The sequence below is a fragment of the Lissotriton helveticus genome, chromosome 5_1, assembly GCF_964261635.1.
Source record: "Lissotriton helveticus chromosome 5_1, aLisHel1.1, whole genome shotgun sequence".
Taxonomy (NCBI): domain Eukaryota; kingdom Metazoa; phylum Chordata; class Amphibia; order Caudata; family Salamandridae; genus Lissotriton; species Lissotriton helveticus.
The window spans coordinates 1,014,274,862-1,014,296,346 of record NC_136065.1 but is presented as its reverse complement, the minus strand read 5'-3'; the positions used below and the strand labels follow the sequence as shown (position 1 = coordinate 1,014,296,346).

Here is a 21,485-nt window from a genome sequence, read left to right as displayed (position 1 = left end):
GTCAATGACCAACTTATGGCCCCAATAAAACAGGAGGAGGTGGGTAACGCTATCAAGGTTCTCCAAATGCATAAAGCCAGACGGCTAAACGGCTTACTTCTACAAGACTTTTGCCCCTGATCTCATACCCCACCTCACGAGCCTCTGTAATCAGGTGGTGGAGTCAGGAGAGGTGACCATTTCCATGGCTGATGCAGTCATTACAGTGATCCATAAACCTGGTAAGAATGCAAAATTATGCTCCTCATACTGCCCCATAGCGCTTCTTAACTTAGAAGCCAAACTGTACTCCGCCATTTTGGCATATTGCATCCAAGACCTCAAGCCCGAATTAATCCATCCCAACCATTCTGGTTTTATCCACGGCAGGCAAACCCATGACAACATTAGACGCACGATACACCTCATACAGAAAGTCACTAAAAGGGATATACCAGCGGTCCTAGTCGGCCTCGACTCCGAAAAGGCCTTTGATTGCATAGAATGGTCGTTTCTCTTTCGGGTGCTTCAATGTTTTGGCTTTGCTGACAAATTCATCCACATGCTTCGGGCCAACTATGATCACCACGCACCCGGGTACAGGTAAATGGTGTTCTATCAACGCCATTCTCCCTTTCAAGAGGCACACGGCAGGGGTGCCCCTTGTCACCTCTACTCTTCGCATTAAGTATTGAGCCTCTTGCGATGTCCATTAGAAATAACCTGGAGATACAGGGACTCCACTTTGGGGGGGAGGATCACAAAATGTAATTATTTGCGGATGATGTTCTCCTCTTGCTCGCTGAACCGGCCCGATCTCTCCCAGCTCTGGAATTGGAACTAGCCAAATATGAGGAGATGGCTGGATTTAAAATCTTGAGTTCATGAATTCATTCATATTGCATTTTTATCCAACGTCGTTGCTTAATTGACATATTCCAAATAATTCAAACTGATTTGAGATAAATGTTCCCAATGCATTTCGTGCACATGAGTGCACTTCTTCAGGGGCATCTAGGTTTAACCAAAATGATAATTAAAATGAGTTCCACTCCATATACATTATTATGCATTATACCATCAATTTTCCACATTGTCAACTACATATAAATACATGCCAATCGTTGTTTATCAACCTAATTCAAATAGAAAGCATTACATAAATCAAAGGTTAAAATGATATGTTTGTATGTTGAAACTATATGTGAAATGGTTCAAAGAAAAAACATATTGAGTGTCGTGTTTTGTATAACAAGCGTGCTGCCTGCGTAAGCTGTATCATGTAATGCAAAGTCAGCGTGTCAATCCATATTATATATGGTGACACTGTTGGTAATGAAGTTTGTAGTGGCGTATTCCTGACTCCAATCGAATGATGGCTGAATGATGATTTTAACAGAAACACGTCATTTCATACTTTTACACTTGAACAACTCAGTGACCGTGCGGTTTAACCGGGCATAGCGTGACTTATTATTGTTGCGCTTTCAGTCATTATAGTTCTCAGTATTCTGGCTCTCATTACTATCTTAAATCCTGATTAAAGCTTGGTTCAAGCTTGGAATGTAACTGCGCACTTTTTTGAGTTATTGCTCCTACTTATGTACTGGCACTGTGAGTTCTTTTGTTCTGTATGACTTTAAATGCCAATAAAAAAAATAAATAAAAAAAAAAGCTTGGTTCAAGCTTACCTCACTCTCAGTTTGTCCTGATTTCGGCAGTGTTGCTGACGATTCCTCATGTGTTGTCATGTGTTAATCTAGTGGTTTAAAAGTGGTGTATAAACCTAGTGGGTGGACTAGCAGTCATGTGACTTTTTGAGTATGGGGCCATCTTGGAAGGTGTTTTAGTATGATTTAAAACTAATCCACAAGTATATATAATGATCGGGCCAAGTGCGATCAAAGTATTACTTATGTTTAAAACCCGGCTTACCTCACACTCAGTTAATTCTAATTGCAGCTCTGTTTCAAGGGATAAATCGTGTGTTATTGCACGTTTGTCAAATGGCTTAGTGATGGTATATTGACATGAAAGACGGACTGAGAGTCATGTGATCGCCTGTTGGATGTGGGGGCCATCTTTGAATCTGTGTGCTTAGTATGTTAATGGCAGAACTAATCCTCAAAATTATCTGAGAATCGTGAGAAATGTAACCAATCTGTTACTTATGTCTAGTTTACGAATCTAATATAACTATGTAATGTGTCACATAATGAATGTGATAGGTGCATCATAGGTAAATCGAGTACGCAGACAATCGGCGAAACAAAACCAAATTATGTGTATCAGTGTGATGGGATGGTGATTTCAAACAACCATATATCAAAGTAAATATAATAAATTATAAGTAGCATGCGAATTCTAAGCGGTCATTAAGTCCTTTTGGTTTCAACAAATCCATCCTGCAGAAGAATTTTGTTATTGTCTTTATCTTCAGTTTTCTTTATGACCTCCAGGATAGTAAACTTAAGTTGTGCTATGTTGTGAGATCTTTCATTGAAATGGGTTGCAACAGTGGACTTGACACTTTTGGTTCTTATATTGCTTTTATGTTCCAATATGCTGATTTTTATTTTTCTGCTGCAGAGGGAGAACAGTTGGATATACAGGATGGATTCGATGAAACCAAAAGGACTTAATGACCGCTTAGAATCTGCATGCTACTTATAATTTATTATATATATATACTACTATATGTAGTTGACAATGTGGAAAATTGATGGTATAATGCATAATAATGAGTGGAACTCATTTTAATTATCATTTTGGTTAAACCTAGATTCCCCTGAAGAAGTGCACTCATGTGCACGAAATGCATTGGGAACATTTATCTCAAATCAGTTTGAATTATTTGGAATATGTCAATTAAGCAACAACATTGGATAAAAATGCAATATGAATGAATGAATTCATGAACTCAAGAGTTAAATAAAAGCATATTTCGAAGTCAAACTTTGTGGTACCATATTTGAATGAACAATTGATCAAATATTTTCATAATCGCAACATAGCGAAATTCATCGTTGTGCACAGAGGGTCGATCCCTACGATTAGAGATCGCCTACAGTGAATTCGTGATTAACACTCCAACAGTCAGAGAGTGATACCTCTGGAGCACACGACAAACTATCAAACATTTTCATTTGAGACAGCCTGTGCGCAGCAGAATATCAATAACTTTGGATTTAAAATCAACCAGGATAAGTCCTAAATCCTTAATCTTACTTTGTCACCCACGGAGGCGCAGGCCTTGCAGTCTCAAAACCCCTTACAGTGGACTGATAGCTCCCTCCAATATTTAGGAATTCATCTAACTCCCCGGGTAGAAGGGCTGTATAGAGCCAACTTCCCAGCAATGCTTCGCCAAATTGAAAAAGACCTCCAAAGGTGGAAGCCCCTGTTTATATCATGGCTCGGCCGCATACACGCCGTCAAGATGACGTTACTGCCCAAATTGTTATATTTATTTTGAGCTTTGCCTATTGAGCTAGATCCAACCTTTCTCCATAAGATTAAATCACTACTGACACAGTTCATATGGCAACGTGGACAGGCACGCTTATACTTTAACATTCTGTGACGTCCTAAAGCCAAAGGTGGGGTGGGATTGCCAGACATTGGGCTATATTATAAGGCAACCCAATTACGGATAGTGACCGAATGGTTCAAAAAGGAATCCAGTAAACATTGGCTCCATATGGATAGGGGAGTGGCAGGAAGGACCATATGTAACCTGATGTGGAAGGCCAAGCGAGACCGGCCTCTGAACGCATACATTAGCACTCCCACGCGCACGGTGTTGAGAGCATGGGACTTGGTATCAGAGGATAAGGGGTGGACCACGTTTCCCTCTCCATACACTCTGATCCATTTCAATTCCGGCTTTCCTCGCGGCTCTCCACGAGGGCCCATTTGATGCTTGGAGAGAAGGTGGCTGCCTCACGCTTGATCACTTATTTCACAATTACGACATCCTTACCTTTGATAGCTGCAAACGGGATTTCCACCTATAACCTGAAGAACACTTCCACTACCTTCAACTTCGCCATTGGGCACTCACTTCCCAAGTAGAGGTTCAAGCTACCCGGGAGAAAACTGGATTCGAGAAATACGTTTGAACAGTGGGCTCCATGAAGGGGGTGATATCCTTTCTTTATAACTACTTGCTTTCCACCGCACACTTCGTCCAACCCTGTTACATGTCCATGTGAGAAGGGCTATTGCAACGTGATAGTCCAGAGAAAGTATGGATAGCGCTATGGTTGGATGTATCCAAGTTCAATCACTCTCTGGAACTTAGGGAGGGTCACTACAAAACGATGATGAATTGGTACCTAGTCCCCGCCAAACTTCGGAAAACCTTTCCGAATACAACTGATAGATGTTGGAGAGGATGTGGGCCCCTTGGGGATTTCCAACACATTTGATGGGATTGTCCCACCATCCATCTGTTCTTGGAGGAAATTCTAGCCCAAATCAAAACTATGTTAGGTTACCCCATCCCGACCGATATGGCGAGCGGACTTCTGGGTCTTCGGGATCCTTCCCTTGAACACCAGACTAGGGCGGATAAAGTCATTATGTGGTCCTGCATCGGTGCGGCAAAGATTGCCATCGCAGCGGCCTAGAAGAAGAAATCGGCTCCATCCCTTTTAATATGGCACTCGAGGTTGTGGAAAATTTTGTGCTTAGAGCGGATGGCGGATATCTTCCGCGACGACTATAAGGGGTTTGAGTATAAGTGGGTCCCCCTAGTCGCCTTCCTCACAAAGAGCCTCCCCACGGCGGTATGCCCTCCCTCGATCAGGGACATGCATCTATTTCAATTCTAACGACACACACTGTTCTTCATCTGCCCAGGCAAAGGCTGTAACCTTAGTCACCTCCAGTCACTCAGTTTGGGGAGGGTGGAGGGAAGGGTAGAATTTATTGGGCGTTCAGTTGGGGAAGTAGATATGTTTTTTTTTTCCTTAAACAGCGCCTTCCCGGTTGGAAGGTCTGAAGGAATAAGGATCCCAACGCAGCTGATCTCACACACGCCACGTCAGACGACCGATACGAGCTATCTAGGACACTTTGCGGAACTGTACGCTTCACTAGAACCTTACTATTGGCAACCAGATACGTCCCCAGCCTGCTCCGCTGTGTAACGGACGATTCGAGATATTATGTCCGATGTTGTATAATGCTGAGAAGTCCGATAATGTGATCGTGCTGTTAATTGCATACCTCTTTCCTTGTGTTTTTCCTGTTTTTTTTTTGCTGAATGCCAATGAAGAAAATTTTTACAAAAAAAACAACAAGAAAACAGGGAGACATAGACGCACCAAAGACTACCCCTAAACATACCCACTGGCCAGGCAGGCAAGCAAGGAAGGAAGGAAAAGGCACAACACGACCTACACACCAGACTACACCAAGGCACAAGGAAGAGAGGAAGGGATTTCCTCCTAAACTAGGAAGAAAAAGGATGAAGCTAAATGAGGGAAAGACAGGGGACGGGGAAGACTAACAACCAATGTAGCCCAGGTACCAAGGATGAACAGAAATAAGTGACATCACGAGGAGAACTGGACAGGAGAGAAAACAGAGAAGATGAGCAACAAAAACAAATAGTATAACTCATCCTCCCCATTTTCAAAATTCACAATATAATAATATGAGAAAAAATATGCGTTTTCAAATAAACATGAAACATAATATAAGAATAGCATTGCGAGAAAAATAAAAGCCAATGGGAATGAGACCCATAAAAATGGGACTGGCACCCATAGCGGACTGACCACCCAAAAACGGGTAGATGGGATTGTCACATGGCCAAACCCTGAGAGAAAGGCGTAAATGTAGTGTGAGCACATGGGGCTAGAACCCAATGCCATCCCTAAGAGAGAAGAAGCACAGCGTAAAGCATACAAATGTAAAGTGAACAGTGAACTCCTGAGAGTGTACACCAAGAACCCATGTACGAGAGATGATGAGCCCTGAGCAGGTACCCTAAGAGAAGGGTGGAATAGTAAGTGTAAATGGGACTGTGACTCATACTAAAATCCCCTATGTGAGGTTTTAGACCGTAAGAGAAAACATTGGCAACTGTGTTGCGAGCAGATGGGGCTGTCAAACGTACGCATGTAAAATGAACCATGAGCCCAGGAAGGTGTGTACCGTGGGTCCATAAACGTAAGGCGCGGCCCTGTAGGCAAGTGTAATGAGAGCACAAGGGACTAAAACCCTTGGCCCCTCCATAAGTAGGGAAAAATAAAGTGTAAATAAACACAGGGTATGAACACAGAGAAGCCATGAAGATGTATGGCATGCCAGAAAGTAGCAAAGTGTTTTAACACATCCCATCATAAAATGGGATGTATGACGTTACAACACAGGCTATTACAACGCCTGCCTTTACAACGTGGTTTTTACATCGCAAACCTTTACAACGCATAGCGCTTAGAGGTACTGGATAGTGATAAGTTTAATTTTCTATTCCAACTCCAGTCCCCGTGGACACTAGGGAAGGTGTTGGATAGAAAATTAAACTTATTCCCTATCCTAGAGAGCCCCCCAGCGCAATGCGTTGTAATGGTTTGCGTTGTAATGACCGCGTTGTAATGGTAGTGCGTTGTAAAAGTTTTGTTGTAAAGGTTGTTCACCCATAAAATGGCATGAAGTATGGCTGGGGAGCAAACAAGTTCCTTGATATAGTGTTCCGAAAACGACAACAGGAACGTTAATGACTGAGAAATAAATGCTGCGAAACACTGTAGTGAAAGAGCATTCAATTGTGTGGCGGCGATAAACAATTGGCAGTACTCTTTAAAGTTGTACACATTGTGCATACATCCAGTGTGAAGCATGGAGAAGAACGTTAATTGTGCAGGCCACCTGACATCTTCATGCACCTCGCGGTGCATAGGAAGCAAATGAAGAGGATTGAGGAAAGTGGTGGCTGAATCGGGAGTATGGCTGATAGACGGGCCGCACAGAGGGTGGATAAGTGAGTCGACTTAGGAAAATCCCAGCTTCCCCCACTTCAAAGAATAGATGACGGTGGACACTGGCAGGAGGCTATCTGTGATGAATGGCGTACAATGATATCCTCGGATATTGAAGGCTACAGCATCATGCACGTCGGCTTCCAGCCGATAGCGCTGCCTGCTTCCCATCCACAGTTGATAGGCGCTGTGAGGATCTTCCACAAAGAAATCATGGCGGTGCGTACACAGCACGATGCCGGGTGGCTCACGGCACGCTTGGGCGCCAAACTATGTTGTTAAGTCAGACTTGCCGTGATGTCACAGAAGGCTCTCTGCGTCGAGAGTTTCTGCTCTGTTCTACAGTTTGAGGTAGAAGAGCGCGCTGTCTGTCAACCGAAATAATGGTTGAAAGGGTAAAAGTACTTGCAGTCTGTGGAAGAGATGAGGAAAAATATAGTTAAACTCACCAGTGCCCAAGCAGAATACACAGCAAAAAGTCCTCACAGTCCATTGGTACCGAGACAGTGTTACTATTACAATAGCAAAGTCAGCCAACACGATGTATATAATGAAAGTTGAAGTATCTTGAACTGTGTAGTGTGTTTCCACCTCCGCACTACGACGTGACCAAAATTGTATCCACCACTCGGACCACTCCACACGAAAATCAGTGGAATGTTCTCAGGATCACACAATACAGGGAGCGCCAACCAACTGCGTCAGCCGCAAAGTTTCCAGTCTGACACAGAAAACTCCCATAGTTAGCTCAATGTAAAATGCAGACAGACCTTTCACGACAACATCCTCTTACCACAGTTTTGAAAAAAAGTGGTGTGATAAAACAAGCTGTCAGGAAGATGTAGAACGCGTAGTTCAGACTGCAATGGTGACCCAAAGTCCTGCTTATGTAGTGTTGAAGATCACTGAATGTTAAGAAAGGCTGTCAGATGGAAAGGCATAGTTGGTAAAATACAGAGTCAATAGGTAGACTACGTATGAGCATTTGACCACCTGGGCTAGGGCTGTCCGTTGGTGAGGACACTGGTGGGGCTGAGAGGCGTAGTGCGCCATGTTCTTATGCTTCATGGTGACGTCTTTGGTTTTCTGTGAGGAAGTTCTTTCATACTTGTAGACGTCTTTGTTTTTCTGTGAAGAACTACCATGAATCTCCTTTGGATTTTTCCTTTCCTGTGGATACCTCCTCTTTTACTTTTTGTTGCAAGTGACTGTCTGTTCAGTAGCTTGTTTCATCTTCAGGTCCTCTTTTACACACCAGGTTTCTGAGATCAGCTTGTTTCTCGTAGGTTCGTCTCCAACTCGTCGCTAAATAAATGTAGTGAGGAGGTCCACGCAGATAGGATGAAAATACAGGAAGCTTTATTGAAGATAGTTAAAAGTACAACAACTAGTAATGTTCTCAAGAGCAGGCCCACCAGGAGCAGCCTGCCTGCTGCTCAGCCCGTACTCAACTGTCACTTCACCTCACAGTCTCCCCACATTCCGAGGCACATCATGACTCCAACATTCTAATGAGCACACATCACAGATACTGGCTGAGCAGGAGGTGTAAATTACTTAACATTAACACGAGCAGGATACTACAAATGTTTGTATACATTTTGAAATGTATGATGGAAGGAAAAACAATAGAATGAATACAGAAAATTACTACAATACCAGTGTTTGAAATAGTTTTTTGTTTGTTTTATTAACAAAAGCAAATAAAGTAAGAGTGGATGTCAACCAAAATAACAAACAAAATAGGAAAAAGTCAGGCATGGTGAATGAGACATTAATTGCAAAGCCAAAATTATTTGCAGTCCAATGTCCAATATACAACTGGCCTCCGAGGCACATCATGACTCCAACATTCTAATGAGCACAGATCATCACAGATACTGGCTGAGCAGGAGGTGTAAATCACTTAACATTAACACGAGCAGGATACTACAAATGTCTGTATACATTTTGAAATGTATGATGGAAGGAAAAACAATAGAATGAATACAGAAAATTACTACAATACCAGTGTTTGAAATTGTTTTTTGTTTGTTTTATTAACAAAAGCAAATAAAGTAAGAGTGGATGTCAACCAAAATAACAAACAAAATAGGAAAAAGTCGGGCATGGTGAATGAGACAATAATTGCAAAGCCAAAATTATTTGCAGTCCAATGTCCAATATACGACTGGCCTCAGAAAGGTAAATGTGACCAGAAAATAGTCCAGAGTGAATGGTAGTAACACTCTTGTGGAAATCAGGTTCAGCATCTCTATATACAAACACTCACAAAACATATACCCGTAAAACATTACAAAAACTTCAAAAATGCATCACAAACGTTGTTGTCATGCCAACAACAACTTGTATTTCTAACTACTCTACGAAAACTATAGTAAGACCTACCACATTACACTGCATAACACCAACACACTAACATTAAACAACCTAAACACTACAAATTAGCACACTCCTCTACAATAACTACATCTACTCACATCCCTCCTGCTCCAAATACCCTACGAAATTCTTATACCTTATTAATTGAGCAGCAGCAGGGAACCACACCTGAGAGGAACCAAAATTGATGAACAATAGTACAAATAGAATATATAATACCGAGTGGTAAAGAAAAATGCCCACCAAATAAAAATGAAAACATTATATTTTACCATGAAAAATAAATGTAAACATTGAACTAAAAGCATAGAAAATCAAATATGCTTTAACCCCTTCTGCGCTCATGACAAGGTCAGCTCGTCATGGGCGTAACCTGCGCTACGCGGATGACGAGCTGACCTTGTCACGTAACGAGGGTTTTTGCGAATCGCAGCGCGCAGCGGGAAAACCGCTAGCGCGCATGCGGTTAAACAACCGGCAGGACCCATGACCCGTTTACGCCAGGGCTGGGCGCGGACCTGGGGGAGATTGAGGATGATGCCCTGGCGTCCCCTAGGAAGGTGGCCATTCCCCTGCGCCTGCGCTTGTTTCAACTGAAAATCCTGCATCGCATTTATTTCGACGCGCGCACGCTGTTTAAAACGGGTAGATGACCCTCTGTGCTTCCGGCGCTGTAATTTGCCAGGCACCTTCTTCCATATATTGTGAGAATGCCCCAACATGCAAACATACTGGGGGAAAATTACGAACCAGATGGAGAGGGCGTGTGGTAAATCTTTGAAGGCTATCCCCCAGCTCTGTCTACTCAACATGTGGGACACCACGGATCTTACTCAAGCAGAACAGACATGGGCTTCAACTGGGTGGTCAATTGCGAAACGCAATATTGCGCAGAAATGGGGAGTAGAGATGGCCCCGGGCCTGAGGGACTGGGCGATAGACATGGACAGGGCGATGATTGCCGAAAAAGACGTCTTCAAGCACAGAGGGTGCCCCAAAAAATGGGACCACAAGTGGAGGAGGTGGAATAAATACAGAGGTGACTTGTGTGTATCCCCTACCATTGAACTACAGCGAGATCGACGCCTCATACTGGAGGTCTTCGGATTTGATGACACACTCCCAGCCTGATGGGAGCGCTATGCTTGCTCTATAGTATGTAACCGAAAGGGAAGGGACTCTTATTACAAATGACTTTGTGCCCGAATGCGGATTGCTGCCTAATAGTTATGCTCCTCACATTTGTGTTGGATGGTGGGGTGGTGGACTGTGCTCAAGTCGCGCTTTATAAGTTGTATTTGTCGTGTTTTCATGGTGGTCTCATATATCGTCTTAACAAAGCACTGTACCATGTCTTTTTCTTCTTGCTTAATAAAAATTGTTTAAAAAAAATATATGTATGTTTACAATAATTGTATAAATATGTAATAACATAAACAATGTAATAAAATAATACCAATGTATTTGTAACAGGTTCAGGCAGAAGAAACTCAGGAAGGGTTTTTATTGTGTCCAAGCGTATTGTCAGCCTTCCTTGGTAAGTATAAGAAGATTAATATATTCCTCCAAACAAAACACACAAGAGTTCCTTCACTCTTTTTATATGCCCCTTTCATGGTGAACATGCTTCTCCCAAATTGCTCTGTCCTTCAGTCTCTTAATCAGCAGCGTTTCCCTCAGGAAAAAAGAACAAAGAGAGGCGGAGACACTGCCTTGCAGTTTCTCCAAAAGTACCCGTCTCCATTCACCCAGAGTGCCTTCGCTGTGCTCTCACATGCAGTAGTGATTTCTAAAAATCTTTTGTGCTTTTCTCCCCCCCCAGGATCTTTTCCCCAACATCAGTATCCAGTCAGGCAATTGGTGAGGTCATGCTATCTTTCCCATGCTGATAATTAATGCTCCAGGTCACTTCCCTCATTTACGTTGTAGGAGGGAGGGCTGGGTGGGAGAACTAGACTATGAAGATTGGAGGGATGCCTGTCTTGCCCCGCGGGGGATGGCTATTTCCTCTTGGTTGTGGATGGTGCAAGTTAATTATTCACTTGCTACCTATCTAACTCCGCGCCGCTTACAGCAGCTGGGTGACAGGGAGCAGGTGGGGTGTGCATGCTGTCAGGCCTCAAATGCTGATTTTCTTCAGAAGACATGGTCCTGTCCGCACCTGGTGCCCTTCTGGGAGAGAATGATTCAGAAAAGGGGGTGGTGATGAACAGAGTGCCTGAATTAAGCAGACCACTCTTACCCAGTCGAAAGATCAGGGTTTGATCCATCACCGTTTTTTAGCTCACTGCACCATCCCAGCTCAGAACTTGGCTATATGCAAATTAGTCTGTTCTGTTCCTGTCCCAGTGCATGATGGGAACAGAGCAAACCAAACTACCAAGCCAATTCTTGTACTGGGAAGGAAACAAGCTTCCGGGGACCGGTTTCTGCCATTTCAGGCGTCGTCGGCCCGGCTTGCTTGAATCCTGATGGTGCAATGAGCAAGGGACTCACATCTGAGTATACCCTTCCATGCTTGTGGTGGACAAAATGATTCAGAAAAGGGGGTGGTGATGAACAGAGTGCCTGAATTAAGCAGACCACTCTTACCCAGTCCAAAGATCAGGGTTTGATCCATCACCGTTTTTTAGCTCACTGCACCATCCCAGCTCAGAACTTGGCTATATGCAAATTAGTCCGTTCCTGTCCCAGTGCATGATGGGAACAGAGCAAACCAAACTACCAAGCCAATTCTTGTACTGGGAAGGAAAGAAGCTTCCGGGGACCGGTTTCTGCCATTTCAGGCGTCGTCGGCCCGGCTTGCTTGAATCCTGATGGTGCAATGAGCAAGGGACTCACATCTGAGTATACCCTTCCACGCTTGTGGTGGACAAAATGATTCAGAAAAGGGGGTGGTGATGAACAGAGTGCCTGAATTAAGCAGACCACTCTTACCCAGTCCAAAGATCAGGGTTTGATCCATCACCGTTTTTTAGCTCACTGCACCATCCCAGCTCAGAACTTGGCTATATGCAAATTAGTCCGTTCCTGTCCCAGTGCATGATGGGAACAGAGCAAACCAAACTACCAAGCCAATTCTTGTACTGGGAAGGAAACAAGCTTCCGGGGACCGGTTTCTGCCATTTCAGGCGTCGTCGGCCCGGCTTGCTTGAATCCTGATGGTGCAATGAGCAAGGGACTCACATCTGAGTATACCCTTCCACGCTTGTGGTGGACAAAATGATTCAGAAAAGGGGGTGGTGATGAACAGAGTGCCTGAATTAAGCAGATCACTCTTACCCAGTCCAAAGATCAGGGTTTGATCCATCACCGTTTTTTAGCTCACTGCACCATCCCAGCTCAGAACTTGGCTATATGCAAATTAGTCCGTTCCTGTCCCAGTGCATGATGGGAACAGAGCAAACCAAACTACCAAGCCAATTCTTGTACTGGGAAGGAAACAAGCTTCCGGGGACCGGTTTCTGCCATTTCAGGCGTCGTCGGCCCGGCTTGCTTGAATCCTGATGGTGCAATGAGCAAGGGACTCACATCTGAGTATACCCTTCCACGCTTGTGGTGGACAAAATGATTCAGAAAAGGGGGTGGTGATGAACAGAGTGCCTGAATTAAGCAGATCACTCTTACCCAGTCCAAAGATCAGGGTTTGATCCATCACCGTTTTTTAGCTCACTGCACCATCCCAGCTCAGAACTTGGCTATATGCAAATTAGTCCGTTCCTGTCCCAGTGCATGATGGGAACAGAGCAAACCAAACTACCAAGCCAATTCTTGTACTGGGAAGGAAACAAGCTTCCGGGGACCGGTTTCTGCCATTTCAGGCGTCGTCGGCCCGGCTTGCTTGAATCCTGATGGTGCAATGAGCAAGGGACTCACATCTGAGTATACCCTTCCACGCTTGTGGTGGACAAAATGATTCAGAAAAGGGGGTGGTGATGAACAGAGTGCCTAAATTCATCACCACCCCCTTTTCTGAATCATTTTGTCCACCATAAGCGTGGAAGGGTATACTCAGACATGAGTTCCTTGCTCACTGCTCCATCAGGATTCAAGCAAGCCGGGCCGACGACGCCTGAAATGGCAGAAACCGGTCCCCGGAAGCTTGTCTCCTTTCTGGTGAAGAATTGGCTTGGTAGTTTGGTCTGCCCTGTTCCCATGATGCACTGGGCCAGGGACAGACTAATTTGCATATAGCCAGGTTCTGAGCTGGGATGGGGCAGTGAGCTAAATAACGGTGATGGATCAAGCCCTGATCTTTGGACTGGGTAAGAGTGGTCTGCTTAATTCAGACACTCTGTTCATCACCACCCCCTTTTCTGAATCCTTCTGGGAGAGAATGACACAGAAGACCTCTGCAGTCCATAAAAACACCCTATTACACTGGGTACTTGTGAGGCGTTACTGGGATTTCTGGAGTGCATTGGGGACTCTCGTACTGAGAGCAGTTTTATTGGGGTGGTATCCCTGGTGGCCAAACGGGACATGGCCCGCTGATGGAGGCAGGCCCTCTCCATGGAAGTGTGGTGAAGGGGTGTTGACTGCTGTGTGTGCCAGGAATTAACTATATACGAAGCCCATGGTTTTCCTCAAAAGCATGCAAAATAGAGGATGTGGTGTGCTCATTATGAACTAACTTTGTAAATGTATGTTGTGTTTAGGAGGCGGCTGGTGTCTTGTGATCAGATCAGGTTGTGTGCTATTTCAAATTTGTACTTCTACATTGATGCAGCTGTGTAATCTTTGTTAAAAATATATATACATTATAAAACATAGTACTAATTATTATACATGTAAAAATACGAATGCTGTTACAAAAATGATTATAAATAATATACTTGTGAAAAAAATATATATGTGAAGAAACAAATATGCACCATGTGTTAATCAACAAAGTAATATGTATATGATATAATATCTCTTATAAACAGTTACACCACAAAATGTTTGTACATATTAAATACATGTATATCAAAGTAAAGACATTTTATAAAATGGTTTAATTATTTTTGTCATATAAGAAATATATATGTTAAACATAAAGTCACAAATAATAAAAAATAAAAAATGTAGCGATAAACAATTACATCATGAATAATATTTATACAAAAAAAAACACCACACCAAAATGCATTTATTGAAAATATTTGGATACTAAAGAAATGTAATTGAGTATTCCCACTCCAATCTAAACTATTTTGGAGAAGGTTTTTGTCAATAAAAGGGTCTTAGTCACTATTCCCACTCCATTGTAAACCATTGTTGGGGAAGGTAATGAACACTAAAAGGGTCAGATTTACTATTCCCAACCCAATATAAACCATCTGAGCAAAGTGTTGGACACTAAAGGGGTCATAATTACTATTCCCACTCCAATCTAATCGATTCTGGGAAAAACTTTAAACAATAAAGAGGTAACATTTACTATTCCCATTCCAATCTCCACCATCTTGTATCTGGAAAAGAAAGGGACCTATTACTATTACCTCTCCAATCTAAACAATTTTGGGAAAGGTCTTGGACACTAAAGGGGTCATATTTACAAATTCCACTCCAATCTAAAGCATTTTGGGGAAGGTGTTGGACACTAAATGGGAAGGGTTTACTATTCCCACTCCAATCTAAACCAACTTGAGGAAGGAGTTAGACAATATAGAGGTCATATTTACTTTTCGTACTCCAATGTAAATCATTTTAGATAAGATATATTTTTTAACTTTAAAATAAATAAATGTACCTATCAAATCCAAAAATAAATACACCAAAAAAGAATCTGTAAAATATAGCAAAACAATATATTATTAACACCAATACCATGTAAAAATAAATGTATTAAATCTAATTTTAATTTGAGAATATGAATTAAAATAAAAACACATATTTTTAAATATCGCCGCCCTTCCCCTATGAACCCAACGTCCTGCTACAAAGAAAATAATGTTCACAAATAAACACTTTGTATTATGTTTACATAACTAAAATATAAAAAATTGCATATGAAATTTTTTATTTGAAATATACTACTTATTTAACATTCCAACTTATACAAAATATAAAAACACCAAAAAAATAGCAATACTACAGATAAAAACAATACTACTAAAAACCTTATTTTTTTAGACCTGGGAACACCCATATGTTGAAGAAAATTTCCGGGACAGAGACCACTTCTTTCAGGGTGGTAATCCTAAACCGAAAAAACTGTTCTTATATGTCAGGCTAAGGCAGAGTGCTAAAGCGATCTCTCCTGTGTTCCCTACTGAACCCCCATTACGGCCCCGTTTCACACTCTGCTGCAACGCACTGATGGTGCGCATGCGTTCTTGATACTCTATCACAGTACGCAGATTTCACAAACGAAAATCCCTGGAAACTCGCCCTTACAATGGGAATCTGATCTGGTTATTTCTATCTCAAACAATGGGGATAATGTTGTCAACAGACTGGCCGGATCCCAGCTAGCAGCTGCTTACGTATTATCCATTTTAAATATCACCACCAGTTATATAACATTGGCTAAAATGCACAAGTTTCATTTGCAAGAGTCCAACACGTGATCGCTGTGGGAGAGAGGGAGCAGATCTTTTACACCAAGCATGGGGATGCGATCAAATTAGGCAATATTGGAAGCACATATTTACAACTATGGAACAAATGATAGGATCTCCGATACCTGAAACCCTGATAGTGGAACTTCTGGGATATACGGAAGAGGTAGAGACGGCCTATAGGAGGTATGTCTCCCTGGCACTTTTGTTAGCTAAGCGCAGGGTGGCCTGCAGATGGAGGGTCTCGAAATTTAAGGATTGGATCCATGACCTTATATTCTGGCAAGGAACAATCACTCATCTCTGCGGAGCTCTTACCAATGACCTCAAGACTGAAAGACATATAGGACCCTCTGAGAACATACCTATTGAATAATCCCTCTCCTGCAGTGAGTGACGGGGTGTGAACCCCGTGTGATGGATTAACGTTGATCCTTATTGGTTTCATAGACATATAGGCACACTCTGTTGTGCCGTTCCCGACTGCCCAGGAACATGTGATCAGAGGGGGTGGGGGGGCAGAACCCAGGGTCTTTCTGTTGGTGTGAATTGAATGGGCTGCAATCTGTATATCTTGAATTGAAATATTAAGTGCTAAGCTGTGAACGATGCACCAAGCCTGTAACCAGCTTAATGTACATGAGTGGTGTAATAGGTTGTAGTACAGAAATGACTATGGTTGCCAATGCAACTGAAAATTTAATTTAAAAAAATAATCTTTTTTAACACCATCAGAGCGGCGCATTTTCCCGCTGTGCACTGAAGTTTTTAAAAACCCGCGGTTCATGACGAGCTCAGCTCGTCATGAGCGTACGAGAGGTGTACCTCATGGCGAGCTGAGCTCGTCATGAGCGTCGAAGGGGTTAAAATGATAGCTTTAACAATATCAATAACATACCTAAAAACAAAATTCTTTTCTGCAATATTCTTGCCTTCGATATTTTGTAAATCATGACATTTTGAGGCAATAGTCTGATATCAAACTATTAAAAACTCAATATTTTGGCCAAACATTTGTGGCTCTGGAGGAATTAAACTTGGTGCATTTTGAGAGGCAAGTTACTGGCACACTAGTATTCCAGGCACATTGGTTTAGACTACTCAAGTTGGATGGTACTAGATATAGATTAAATCTAGAAACGTCACAAGAGTAGGTAACTACAAAGGTGCCTTGCATGGAAACTATGTAATCTTGCTAAGGCTTCCTATGATGCTTTAGTTCAAACCCAGCCTCCTTGTTTCCCTACACTCTGTTTGGTTTTTCCTTTTTCTCTGTCCTCTGTTTAGGTACTTGCCTTCTGTGCCGCTGGAAGCTTTCCCTCTTTGTGGAGCTCCTCACACGCTGCTTGATGTCTGTTGCACTGAATTATGTTGATCCCTCATGAATGGTGCTGAGGTTTCCTGGTATTGACTTCACATTCCTCACAGGATCTTTGGGAAGAAATTGGATAAGTGCTGTTACTGGTGCTTATATGCTGATAATCCTGTTAACTTTAGATAGTTATGATTTGCCTATATATGAAGCTACTCCACAGACATTCCCTGACACTGAAGATTGTGCCACATTGATTCCCCAACAGTGCAGTCTTTTGTTAGTTTCCTCCCCATTCCATTTACACCCACTACCCCAGGCAAAGCTGAAGCAACAAGCATCAACTACTCCTCCAGCCAAGGGTGCACATGAAACTATTATTCTAAGCACTACAGTGGCTGCTAATAGGCAGAAGATCCAGTGGGAGACGAAGAACACATCTCTATACTCGGGACTAGCACCTCGACTCACAGTTCCTAATTATAAGAAAAAGACCATTGGTGTAAACTGATTCTCAGTACAGGAGGCAACACTTTGGAACTCCTTGTCAGTTAAAATAGGAAATATATAAGATCATTTAACATTCAGAAACAAAGTAAAAACCTGACTATTGCCAATTTGACGATCCAGAACAATTGGGTGCAATGAAATCCATTCAGAACACTCTGCCCAAGAATACCCAAAAGTCACTGGAGTGTCTGCCTGTGACCCGTACAGGTGGATGACAGTGGCACCCAAATGTCAAAGGAATCAATGCAGAATGTAATTAGAGGAGGCTAGATTACAACTCTTAGCCATCTTGATAAAGCACCTCTGCCAAGCAGGCTATTGGCATAAGAGACCAGAACAGACACATAATAGTAATAATAATAATAATAATACAGACACTTGTAAAGCGCAACAACTACCTCAAACAGAGGTGTCCCAGCGCTCTAGTGGACAGCAGTATGCAGATGGAAAGCCTAAAGCTAAGACCCCACAACACTACTCTGCCCTAAAGAGCCAGGTCTTAACCGCTTTCCTAAAAAGAGACTCTGCATCCATGTTGTGGAAGATGCTTGGCAAGGAGTTTCACAATTTGGCCACCCCGACCGTAAAAGATCTGCCACCAAGGCGAGCCTTCCTAAAGTGGGGAGTGTAGAACAGCTTTTGTGAATTGGACCTAAGTGATCTAGTCTGCTTATAACTGCATACCCTTCGTTTCAGGTAGCTGGGGCAGTTACCATGCCTAGCTCGAAATGCTAGAGTCAGAGCCTTGAACTCAATTCTTTTAGCCACCAGTAACCAGTGGAGCTCTTTTAAATGCGGAGAGATATGATGGCGGAATGGTACACGCCTAATCAGTCTGGCAACTGCATTTTGCACCATCTGCAGATGTCTAATTAGGTACTTTGGCAGGCCCAAGTAGAAGTCATTTGCATAGTCCAGCCTAGATGTCACCATGGCGTGGACTATGATTTTCCGGCAATCCTCTAGCAGCAGATGCAGAAATTTCTGCAAATTTCTCAGTTGCTGAAGCAGGTGGTTGTCACCTGCCGTATTCGAGCTGAGAATGAAAGACCAGCCTCCACTTCATGCTTAGATTTTTTATAATAGCTGTCCCATTACCATTAGCCACCAGAGATCCGGCGTTGGGGGTGACTCATTCCCAAAAAACATCACCTCTGTTTTTCCTGTGTTGAGTTTGAGTTTATTATTGTTCATCCACAGCGCAAAGTCTCTCATGCAGCCCTTGAAACTCTTGAAGGAGTCCTCAGTCTGCTCTTAAAAGAAAAAAACAGCAGGGTGTCATCGGAGTACGAAATCACCTTCACCCCCTAGGTGGTAATCAGAGAGAACAGCGGAACCAGGTAGAGATTAAACAGGAGGGGACTCAACGCTGACCCCCGCGGGACTCTGCACCAAAGATGTTTTGATTCAGACACATAGGGTTCAGAGCGATCTTCTGTGCGCAATTATTAAGGTAAGACTTCAGCCAGGCCAGAACACTGCCCCCCAAAACCCATTTCCTGCAATCTCTGAGCCAGTAAGGTGTGTTCGACAGTGTTGAAAGCAGCAGAGTGTCACGAATTAGGCACATTCAAGGAGACTACAGGTCCCAGAATGCCTGGTGGCTAGTCTGTTGTCGCTTTCTCTTGCTTTCCCCCTTTCAGTCATTTTCTATATCTGCTTCCGTGAGGAAGCCTTCGGTGCTTGTCACCTGTGTTTAGCCTCTTTTCGGAGCCTGGATCTTTGTCGAGAATCAACTATTGAATCAAGAGTCCTTTTCCTGTTTACGGGGTATACTGCGCTCCTGAACTGTGTTTGTCAGACGAGAGTTGACCTTGAGCAGCTGGGAGCCGCGCTGGGAGCTGTCAGAGAAAGGGAAGACTCTTATCAAGATTTCCCTTTACCTCGAGTGATTCCGTTTTTTTTATTACATGGAACTGAAGCGAGCGGTGGACTAGCAAAGGAAGAGAGCTTTCATCTCTACTAATTTTGTTTTGTTTAGTTACTCCTTCATGATTTTGTTTGGCCGAACATTTTGAATTTCCTCATGAGCTGTTGAGAGGCTCGGATTACTTACAAAAAGAACACTGCAGCTGACCTAGGCAAGGTTGAGTGGAACTTTCAGTGTTTGCAGTTCACTCAGATAAGTACTGTTCTATTATTGACTGTGAGTGACTACGGAGACTTTATCCTTCTCATTCTCGAACTGGGGTTCTAGGGCAGTTCCCTGCTACTTTTTCTGTTTACTTTATTTTTCAACTTTTTGCCCTTGTTTGATGGAATGATTGCTGGAGCCTTGTTATGTAAGTGTACTTTGCTATTATAGGGTATACATATAGAGGTGTCATTGAACTCCAAGGAAGAGTGTGATTTTTGTGTCTTGTGTCTCTATACAGGAACCAGTACACAGATCCACGGAGTGGTGTCTCCCCTGTTGTCAAGCCCTGTAGATGGTTTATGGCTGCCAGCCCTTTTTATTTTTATTTATCCACTTTTCCCCTTCCCTGGGTGAGGTCCTCATAGGCGAGTGTTATATTAAGACTCACTTGGGGTGCTGCATCTAGGGAGGAGAGAAACTAGCACCTACATCGCTCCTGCTGTACCTGAAGCTTAAGGTTAGTCAATCTGTATAATTTATGACAGAGTGACAAGCCCGCGTTATAATACGGCCTGAGCGATGGACACCAATACTGTCCTGACTTCTATGCTAGAAACCCTTAACGCATTACGAGTAGAGGTAGATGCAGTGAGAGTGGAAAATCACGATATGAGGAATGAAATGAGTACTCTTCGACATGAGGTAGCAGGAATAGCACGATCCAGTCCCACTAGTGTTAGAGGAGCCCATTACATCAGAGACGCCACGTTACCTCCTCCTCTTCAGTCACAAACCTCCGTTACACAGGGAGTTCACGGTCTTTCCACCATTAATATTATACAACCAGTGCAATTACCATTGGCACCCCCAGAAAGGTTCTTAGGGGATCCTAAGAAGTTCAGTACGTTTCTGGGCCAGTGTAGGTTACATTTTATGTGTAAACCCACTGTCTTTCCTGACGATCATTCTAAGACAGCTTTCATGTTGTCCTATCTAGGGGGTAACGCAGCTAGCTGGTCGTTTCCTTTGATTGAAAGGAAGGATCCAGTCTTGAATGGCTTTGAAGAATTTTGTGACGAGATGAGAAAGCTCTTTGACCGTAAAGCACATATGCTATCCTTAGATAGAGAGCTGATTACACTTAAACAAGGATCTCAAGACCTGTTGTCGTATATAACACATTTTAATCGTCTTGTTGTTGAAACTGATTGGCCAACCAAAAAGAGAGTTTCCTTGTTTTACCAAGGACTGAAAGGGGAATTGAAGGACGTTCTTGCCCAGGTGGTGACTTTGCCGACTACATGTGAAGAGTTGATAGACCTCACCGTTCAACTCGACCACAGACTGCAGGAACGTAAAGGCGACAAATATCGACACGATTTCCGTTTCCCCACATCCAAACCAAGAGCAGTATCAGAAAGCACTCCTTCCCCGGACGCCACAGAACCCATGCAAATAGGAGGGATAAGAGGGCCTTTGAGTTCGGAAGAGCGTACTCGTAGAAGGACTCAGAAACTCTGCATGTATTGTGGAAAACCAGGACACTTTATCAAAGATTGCAGAGCAAAAACTAAAGGCGCGAGAAATCTTTCTGCGGTAGAATATGCTGTTACTGCTTTGGGAAACGAGAATGCTCAAACGAGTCCAAGACCCCTTGTTTGAGCCATGATATAGAAAAAGAGGTCTAC

The 21,485-nt window shown here is 43.0% G+C and overlaps 1 long non-coding RNA gene across 2 annotated transcripts in view; it reads right to left on the bottom strand.

The window, feature by feature from the left end:
- Positions 1 to 21,485, bottom strand: part of LOC144755050 (uncharacterized) — a 636,540-nt gene that overhangs the window by 474,452 nt on the left and 140,603 nt on the right. The window contains exon 2 of one of the 2 annotated variants that reach the window (XR_013594836.1): positions 17,193 to 17,329. The exons of the other annotated variant lie outside the window; for it this stretch is intronic. This is a non-coding gene — a long non-coding RNA (uncharacterized LOC144755050). Of the gene's footprint in view, positions 1 to 17,192; positions 17,330 to 21,485 lie in introns of those variants that run through there. 2 annotated transcript variants of the gene reach the window in all.